The 9737-nt window shown below is 32.6% G+C and overlaps 1 long non-coding RNA gene across 1 annotated transcript; it reads left to right on the forward strand.

Annotated features, from left to right (window-relative positions):
* The first annotated feature begins 939 nt into the window (after positions 1-939).
* Positions 940-7967, forward strand: LOC143083737 (uncharacterized). Its single transcript, XR_012980864.1, has 3 exons — positions 940-1069; positions 6947-7041; positions 7831-7967. It is a non-coding gene; the product is annotated as an uncharacterized LOC143083737 (long non-coding RNA).
* Positions 7968-9737: the final 1770 nt, after the last annotated feature.

Below are 9737 nucleotides of genomic sequence, written 5' to 3' on the forward strand. Positions count from 1 at the left end.
GACCTACCAAAGCCGCGACACGAGCTAACGTCAACCACTCAACCAAAGGATCCTGACAGGGTCATAAAGAATGTTGCTGAGTTAAACATGTTTCAATGTGTCAACTTCAGTCTCCTAATCTGGGATAGTTATGTATCGGCAGAACACAACAACAAACTTTAAAAATCCGTTGAAAAGGGCTTAAATCATCAGATCGATATAAAACAGGAAAAAATCTAACAAAACACAGATCGGACTTGGCAGGGAATTTAAACATCCCCCGTAACAACAAATTTTTAAAACAAAGTGCAGATCTGAGAAATCTAGCAATTACAGTCAGGTAGTTCAAAGCCAATAACAACTTAACCAATAACTTCAATTAGTCTAAAACGCTGATCTTGGCACAATTTTCGTGCATTTTATTTAGAAAGTGCTTTGAAATAAAGTTTATGTTTATCGTGTTTATAAGATTGATGTGTTAACTGGATCTTTCGCGTTGATAAACAAGTCCTTATGACTATATTCAGTGTATGTGAATTGGTTGAGTTTACACACCAGTAAAATCCTTTAAACTTCATAGTTATATAATTAGTACAGTATCTTTATAAATTGTATAATATTCCAAATATCCTCATCTTATTACTGTAAATTCAGAAATTATTGCGAATTTTCAAGAATTGACAAAAATGCGGGTTTAATTATAGCGATTTCGAAAAAAAAATGTATACAGGTCATGTTTCAGTTATCAGAATGCGAGCTCTTCTTATCATTGCGATATTCACCCAGTCGCATTATTCGATCGAAATGTTTTTTGAATTTACAGTATTCATTCATTTTTCATAAAAAAAAAGAGTATATTAAACGCTAGTAAAAATAATTTTCTTTTCTTTCTTTTCAGACAAAAGCCAAAATGCTTCTCTGCTATGGCAACGACTAACTGCAGCTATACTGATAGCAGCAATAACTACCAAGTACTGACATGTGCGTCAAATGAATTTTGCTGTACTGGTTCCTCGTTAAATACTTGTTCTTCTACAATATGTTCAACCTCGGCCTCAAGCAGCAGTAGTTCTAGCATTTCACCGACTTTGTAAGTTTTAATAAAACATATTATTTAATAAGAAGGTTTGAAATTAAACTTTTGTCGATGTTTGTCTTATTTGAAATTAGACTGTATCTAAAACAAATTACATTGTAATGTTTCACAATTTGAATTTTTGATTAGAATGCCCTTTAGTTGGAACTTTTTGCAGAAAAATATATTGGAATTTAACGAATCAATAAAAGTTACGTTCCAGGAAAAAGTTATTTTTATCAGTATGTTAAAAAAAACCCACATAATCGACAAATCTTTACTGAAAATATCTAATTGTATCTTTGAGTGCTAACCCTAGATCCTTTCACATTTTAATATCAACAAGATCTAGTAATTTTATTTTTTACTTCATTCTGCCGGTGAATATTTTAAGTCAAATTCAACACATCAAGTATTTTCAACTGATTTTTACATCATTACTTTGTTCTGTACAACAATTGTCCAAGGATAAGAGGATATTTGATTACAGTATCTTACAAATATATTTTAACCCGCCTTATGTTCCTTTCTAAAGTCAATAGCCTGCATGTATTTCAGCCGTTATCGTTTGTTGCTGTCTGGTGTCGCGGGGAGGCACTACACGAGTCTTGGTAGTGTAGAGGCTATGTACTTGCAGGAAAGACACACTTGCGTTTCGTTTATTGTTTTTATCATATATAAGGCAGTTGGTTTTCTCTTTTGAATTATTCAAAAAAGCATAGGAATAAAAATGAATTTTACATTCTTGAGACAACGTTTGACCTTGCTTGAAAGGGATGAGGTGTTAACGTCAATGAGACGGAATCACAAGAACCATTCCTCTCTTTCATTTTTTTACCATTAATTTGTAAAATACTTTTAAAACTCATTCTATAAAAATCAAGATTATAAATAAATTTACTATAAATGATGATTTATTAAAGCTTGTTCTTGAATTGTTTAATATGGTTTTGCTAGCACTGGCAACATATGCAGATTAATTTCCTTTTCTGCTTAACAAACACTAATTCCATTTTAATTCCAAGTGTCACAAAATATTGAAAACGTAATATGAACTGGACTTGTTGTCTAATATCAATAGAACTCTGTGTGTGTTGTTATCTTGAACGCAAAAAATAAGCAGGCGATAAATTGACGAGATAATTAAGAGAAGCTTATTTCTAAGCAATCTAAATAAAATAAAGCGAACTGATTTAATTTTGATAATTCTTTTAGATTTGATGGAATGAAATATTCTAATCATATTCATTGATGATATATGGTAACTGCATGCAATATTGCACATAGAAAGTCGATTAAAATTAAATTTTTCAGCCTAAGAGTCTTCTTTTGAATTAGAAAAACCGTTTTATTTCATATCTTAACTTTAATATCTCTAAAAGTACATGGAAATCCGATTTGAGTGCTTAAATTGTCACTGTGATAATGCAAAACGTTCACAAATCTGGTTTTAACTGCCTTAAAGACTAGGCAAAGAGTATAAAGTACAAATGCATACTAACATGTTAATATATGTATACATGTATGTCCAAATATATTATACATTAAGCAAAGTAATGTTTTGAAATAGCGTTTTTATAGATATTTCAACTTTGTTAAACAACTGAAACAATCTCTCATTCATTTTTTGTGCAGTACATGCATCAAGTCATGTTTTTAAAGCAATGGTCAATCTTCATACATTACTGCATGATAAATAATTAATGCTGTTTTGATCTCATAATTGAAATGTAACGAATATCACTTCAATCTATGGTTCATTCTTAGTTGAATAGATATATATTTTAGGCATTAATTTCAAGCATGTTTATGACGGTCTTTCGAAGTTGTAACATAAAAAGAAATTGGAAAAGAACACTGCTCTTAAATATGGAACTTGTGACGTCTATAACGATATGTGCATGCTTCTCATAATACTGGATTTCGTATGGACACCGCAAAAAGAAAAACATAGAACTTAAACTTTAAGGTTTAACCAATATGAATAGATTAAGGAAATAAATCCTTGTTTTGTTTACAGATGGCTTATAAATGGTCACCAGAGAAACGGAAAAACTTAAAAGGTTTAAACAATGTTAATATATTAAGGAAATAAATCCTTTTTTTTTGTATACATATGGCTTTTAAATGGTCATCAGAGTTCTAATGATTTAAATAAATTATGTATTAAATATTGATGGATTGACTGTCAGTTGCTGACTGAGATACATACAAAGGGCATCATATTATCCAACATAAGCAACACGACGGTTGCCACATGTGATGCGGGATCTTCTTACCCTTCCGGAGAGCACCTTAGATCACCCCAGTTTTTGGTGGGGTTCGTATTGCTTATTCTTTAGTTTTCTATGTGTATCTTCTGTACTATTGTTTGTCTGTTTGTCTTTTTATTTTTAGCCATGGCGTTGTCAGTTTATTTTCTATCTATATGTTTGACCCTCCCTCTGGTATCTTTTTTTGATGATCATTGAGGTTTGTTTAGCTTGTTAACGTAATAAAGTATTTCTGTTTTGAATTAAACAAAAAAGAATTATAAAACAGGTCTTCATTCATGTTTTGATATTTGCGTTTCGAGATTATAAAAAATAAATAGAAACCTACTATCTCTCTTTTATAGGTATTGACTTGTTGGCATAATATCGATAGACCCGTCCGACTGTTGAGAAACATAACATAATACTGAAAAGCGAAAATAAGGTCGTCAAGACATGCAATCATAGACATCCTTTAAAGACGTTTTGGAAGTTTAAGACTATATTGAAGATATTCATGTAATTCTAACGCCGAGGTTGGAAAACCCAACCACATGTTATAGTACCAACCGACGAAGCGCTGAATTTTCAGAACAATTTTATTTTTTTTTTATATTGAAAAGTGTTATTTCAATGCAAAATACTCATAATAAGTCTATTGAAACTTTTGCATATGCCGATGAGCGTGAAATTAGTGAAAACTGTTAATATTATGATTTATTGTATTACACATCAGATATTAAATTGCTCTTTCAAGCTCATTTGTGTCACTTCACAAAGAAATCTCCTATTTTGGAATCTGTGTGATGTTGCTGAATAGCATTTCTATGACATGCAACGCACGTACGCTTTTAATTTATTTAGTTATCGCAGAATATACACAATTTGAAGAATCGACCAATATCCTTAAAGAGCAAAAGTTCCGCTTTATTCAATTACATAATACTGTCCAATATTATGAAAATTAATTTGGAATATGAACGAAGTTTGAATTCGATTCATTAATTTATTGCAGTGTACCGTCAAGGGAGGAAATAAATCGAGACTGTACCATATTGACATTAATTTGATTTCTTCCTTTTGAAATCAATTTTAAGTGCATCGTCATGGAATTTGACAAACAGTACTATATATTATCAGTTATGTTCGTTAACGGAATGAAGTCAAACATTATCTTTTGGTCAAGATACTAAAGAGATATTCAAAATTATAAGTCGAAAACAAAATGACAATGCAATGAAAAGAAAAGAAAAGAAAAAAACATTCAAAAGACAAATACATGTAGCAGTATTCAAAACACCACATAGAAAACTAACGAATGAGCAAGGAAGGGTAAGCAAATCCTACTTAGCACGTGGCGCCCGTCGTGTTGTTCATGCAAGTTCAAACCAAGTGATAAGTCAAATTCGGTGGGTGACATGCTTATAGTTAAATTTTACAAGATAAGATATTCTGTTATTACCTTAAGCTGGGCTGACACATTTACGATTTTTACTGCCGTCCTTGACAGAACCATTCCCGATTAAAATTTGTCAAAAGTCTGACCATGATCCTGTGAATCTTGGAAGGAAATTCAAACTTTGATTAAAATTTGTAAAAAATATAATTTAATCACGACAACAATCAGATATTGTTCAGGAAGCGTCGATATTCAACCGTTTCCAAGCGAATTTATCCCGATAATCCCGTTCTCAATCCGCTTTTAATCAGATTTGTATCGTTCGCCTGGTAAAATTCGACCGAATCTGTCACGACTGCGTCTAGATTCTACCGAATGTTATCCGACAGAGATCAGACAGTGACCAGACAGTGAACCGACGCTGACGGAAGTTATCCGTTCGAAAACAGTCGGCATACTCGGGATGATCAGGTACTGTCGGAAAGTAATTCTATCACGGTCCGCTCTATCGCATTGCAAACGGCTTTGTCTGGTCTCAGTCGTATTGTATTCTGTAATTGTCGGGACTCTGACGTGGGTATCATTGACGAATTTCGTACTAATAACGGGACTGTTCCGGAACGGTTTCGGCAAAAACGGTTCGCAATCAACAAGATCTGGATGCAATCAGGACTCAATCGGCAGAAAAACAGCAATGAAAAATTTCTCCAGATCATTCCCGTTCCACAGCAGAATCAGTCACGACATAAGCACGATTGTAATCCGACTAGACAAAATCGGCTGAGTTTCCCCGAATGTTACGGTACGCACCTAACTGTAGGGGTGCTTCGCCGAACTATTCGAACCCCTCCCGACCCGTAGGAATTTGTTACGAAATTAAACGACTGCGTTTAGACAATAATAGGGCATTCCAGATAATTGAGGATAGTAATCCGACTTTTTCACTTTTCGTGTCGTACCGCTGTCTGATCTCAAACGGGAGAAATAATCGGCAATGTGTGAACCCCGCATTAATTAAAATTATTTGACAGAAAAACAAAGACCTTTTTTCGAATTCGAAATAGTACCTAACTTCTGAATTAGTTACTGTGGTTTCATTAATATTCGTTGGATACCAATTTTCGTGGATTTCGTGGGTACCGGAAAACAACGAATTTAAATGTTCAACGAAATGCATGTTTTCTAAAGGAATGCATGTGAATTTTGTCACAACCACGAATTTAAATATCCACGAATAAGTTTCCCTCTGTCCACGAAAATTGGTACCCACGAAAATAAATGAATCCACAGTAGATTTTTAACAGTTATAGTTTATCAACTCAGTCAGCCATTAATGATATCATCTCTGATTGTCAGTGTGTTCGCACTTACATATCAATTTAGTTCATAAATAGTACAATGTGCACAAATGATGACATTAAGTCTCCATGCACTATACGCGATTCTGTTCCTTTTTTTCAAAACATGAAAATGTATTCTGTTTTTTGAATACAAGACGGAAGGCTTTCTAGATGGCGGGAAATTTTGCACTCTTCCATAATGAGGGCATTACATTTGTAATCGCATTTTTTTCTTGGACGTGAAAGAGCCTTACAGACGGCCAATTATAATAGTATTTGTCATACCATGTATTTCAGAATTGATCAGCTAGATCTGAATATTAAAATGAGAGTTGTATTATCCACCATGCATACATTTTTCATGAAAACGAGACGAAGGTGTATTATAATCGCATTTACTATGCGTGTCCTATACTGGGCAACTGGATGTTCCGTTAAACGAAAGTTGCTAGTGTTTCGCATTCATCTAGGTTTTGTATTTGTCTAAACTAATTATTTCAAAAGAAAGACTGAATCAGATGATTTCAAGTCATATACGTTAAACTAATGGCGAATGAAAACAAAACATAGTAAGTTTTGTGTGTCTGATGTGTTTCAAGGAATGGTAAATATGTTAGGAGCTTAATTTCATTACCAAAAGGAAACTTAAAAAGAAAATTCATATAAGGTCAACTTTCAACCTTAAACCTTGTTGACTGTAAAACTCGAATCACTGTTACACATAATTTAGAGTACATATAGGTGGTGGAATAACATGGACATCTATGATTTTTTTCATGTAAACGCATTTGATAAAATGTCTTACTCACTAAGAATAAGACAAGAGAAAACTATTTCAATTCTTTATCATTGATCAATGTGTTTCTAACAAAATCGCTGTTTATAATCTTGTTTATTACAGATTTTGGAGTATACTTGGTGGACTATTTGGAACAGGAATATTACTTATTTTCTTAATGTACATCATTTGCAAGTTCAAGTCACCAACCAGTTGCTGTAAGTAATGGTATATTAGTATTACTTCTGTAATTCATTTGACATTTTTGGAATTTTTAGTTTAAGATATAAAAGCTTTTAACTTTTCGTAATTGATTTTTATCTTCTATTTGTTTTTATTTGAAAAACAAAGATGAGTATCGTCATAAAGTACGTCTGTCACACTGAATTATTAGCTTGGTATCTTTGTTGAGTTTTAACGTCGTACCTGTTTTGAAAATACTTTGTCAATTAATAATCAATTCTTCTATGAAATGATTAACAATATTTTCCGAGGTCTGGTTAACAATATAATCCGTGTTCTGAATTTCAAAACCATTCGCATAGGAGTTTCTAACCTCTCTCTATAGTAAAGAAGGATCTAACGAAAACAAAACCGAATTTAAGTTTCTTATCCACAGAAAGTCTAGACTATCGGGCAGATTATACTCTTAAGGACTAACAATTCTGAACCACCATTGTTGAATGACCGTTCATGTATCAACAAATGTACTGATAATTCATAAATCACTCGAGATGATTTACAATTTATCAAACATCCTAGGTCTTCGACAATTTACGAATCAGCAGAGGTATTAAACATTAATGAATCACTATCGCGATTGTTGACGTGCAATTCTTTAAACACACTCGTTAACTGACAATTCATGAATTAGGAGAGATACTTTCCCAGTGATTTATACATTTATCAATATCTGCTTAGCTAATTCAGAATATGGTATATTTTTGCACTTGGTAACGAAAAGACAATTTAAACTCCTTTTAATAAAAACATTTTCCTTATTTCAGTATCAGATGAACATGTACACGATGCTGAAATGTTCGAAGAAGAACGTCATGAAATTAACACTGTCACTCATCAACAATCTCATCATCAACCAAGATTTTATATAAGACGTGAAAGTTTTTGGAAAATAACCAGACGCAAATCTTCGAATTCGAATATAGTTTGCAGACAGTGTGAACAAACTCGGGAAAGAAATCAGGACAAAAACAACAAAACGAGGAAGGATGATGTTGAAATGAAAAACAACATTGTTATCATTAAAAACGTTGCCAATCAGAAATGTTCAAACACGAAAACTGTATTAGCTCTTCCGGATGTTGGATGAATATCTTTCTCAAAGGTTAACGACAATGCATTCGTTGTCATGACATATTTGAAGATGAAACAACAACACAACAAGTGTTTTGGTATCCCTAAAAAGTCGGGCTCATATGTATAGTTCAAGTATTCTTATAACTTGTTATGAATTTGTTATTGATATATGAATAAAAATACATGTTTTTTTTTAAATGGAAAAATAGCTAGAAAAACTGAAGCCCTACTCCTCTCAATTATTTCGCTGCAAAAAAAAATCGATGTACGATGGGAAATATAACGAATCAAATGATTTACAACATCAAGACCACAGAAAGTAAACAGAAGGTAAACATACTTAGCCAAATCTTCATCTTACTTTTTATAATATCATCATAATGATGAAGTTGACGGTTCCTGACCTGAATATTGTCAAGGAGGTTTTAGCAAGAACAAATATTAACAACAAAAAACAATCTCTAAGATAAATCCAAAAAGGGGAGGTCAATAGAAACTTACAAAATTAAACGGTAGAGTTTATCATGCAACAAACAGAACGAATGGAAAGCAATTGCCATATTCCAGAATTAGTACAGGGATTTTCTAGCGTTATTTTCAACATTCTTTGGAGCTCGTTATCTTTGTGTTTTTTTAAAACTTTTTATAGCTAGCTTAACCTCCCAAAAGAATTCATGTGTTTTATTCCATCGAAAGAACATATTGTCTCAGATATAAAAGATTACTTAAAATGTCATTTGGGTAGAAATCAAGAGATACATATGCTACAAGATAGGAAATTGAATGGAAAGGACATTGCAAAGATCCTCTATGTTTGCCAATCTATGTTATTTTCACTGGCAATTGCATATTGACGTCTGTAATATTCATCAGCAATGTGTCACCGGTGACAGAGGAGAAGGTTCACGAAGGGTTAAACTATTCTTATACTAAATACTAAGTTTTCGAAATAGTCTCAGCTATAATGTGACTTTTACGTATACATTAGTCAATAATTCTACGCACCTTCTGATAACAAGTTTATATAACTGTTCAGAGACAAATGATTTTATCTAACGTAAGCACACTCTGATATGACTGGAATTTAAATAGACATTAAATTCAGTGCTATTTATGCTGAAATAAAATTTGGCAATTATCTGACATTTTAGTATACAAAGCTAGTGTTGAATTTTTTCGATGTCACATTTATGAGTCATTGTAGATAAAACGCGTGTCTTGTTTTTAAAATCATGTCTGGTATATTTGGTTGTTTATTTTACAACCACTCGGTCGATGTCAATGTTGGTAGATATTTCCTCTCCAATGGTATCACTATCACAGCAAATCAGTCAACACTTAATTGTTGACATTATATGCGGTGATAATTATTACAAACTAACTGTTTACAAAACTGAAGGTTCGAAATCTAATTTAGTGTCCTGAATGCTCTTCAAATTATGATTCGAAAATCACTGATAAGTGTTTTGTAGACGAAACCCGCTCCGCTGGTGTAAAAAATTATAAGTCTTGTATCAATGAGGTTTTTTATACATTGCTTAACCCACTATTATTTTTGTGAAATGTCTGTACCAAGTTGGGAATATAACAGTTGTTC

This window comes from Mytilus galloprovincialis, chromosome 1 (assembly GCF_965363235.1).
Source record: "Mytilus galloprovincialis chromosome 1, xbMytGall1.hap1.1, whole genome shotgun sequence".
NCBI classification, from domain to species: domain Eukaryota; kingdom Metazoa; phylum Mollusca; class Bivalvia; order Mytilida; family Mytilidae; genus Mytilus; species Mytilus galloprovincialis.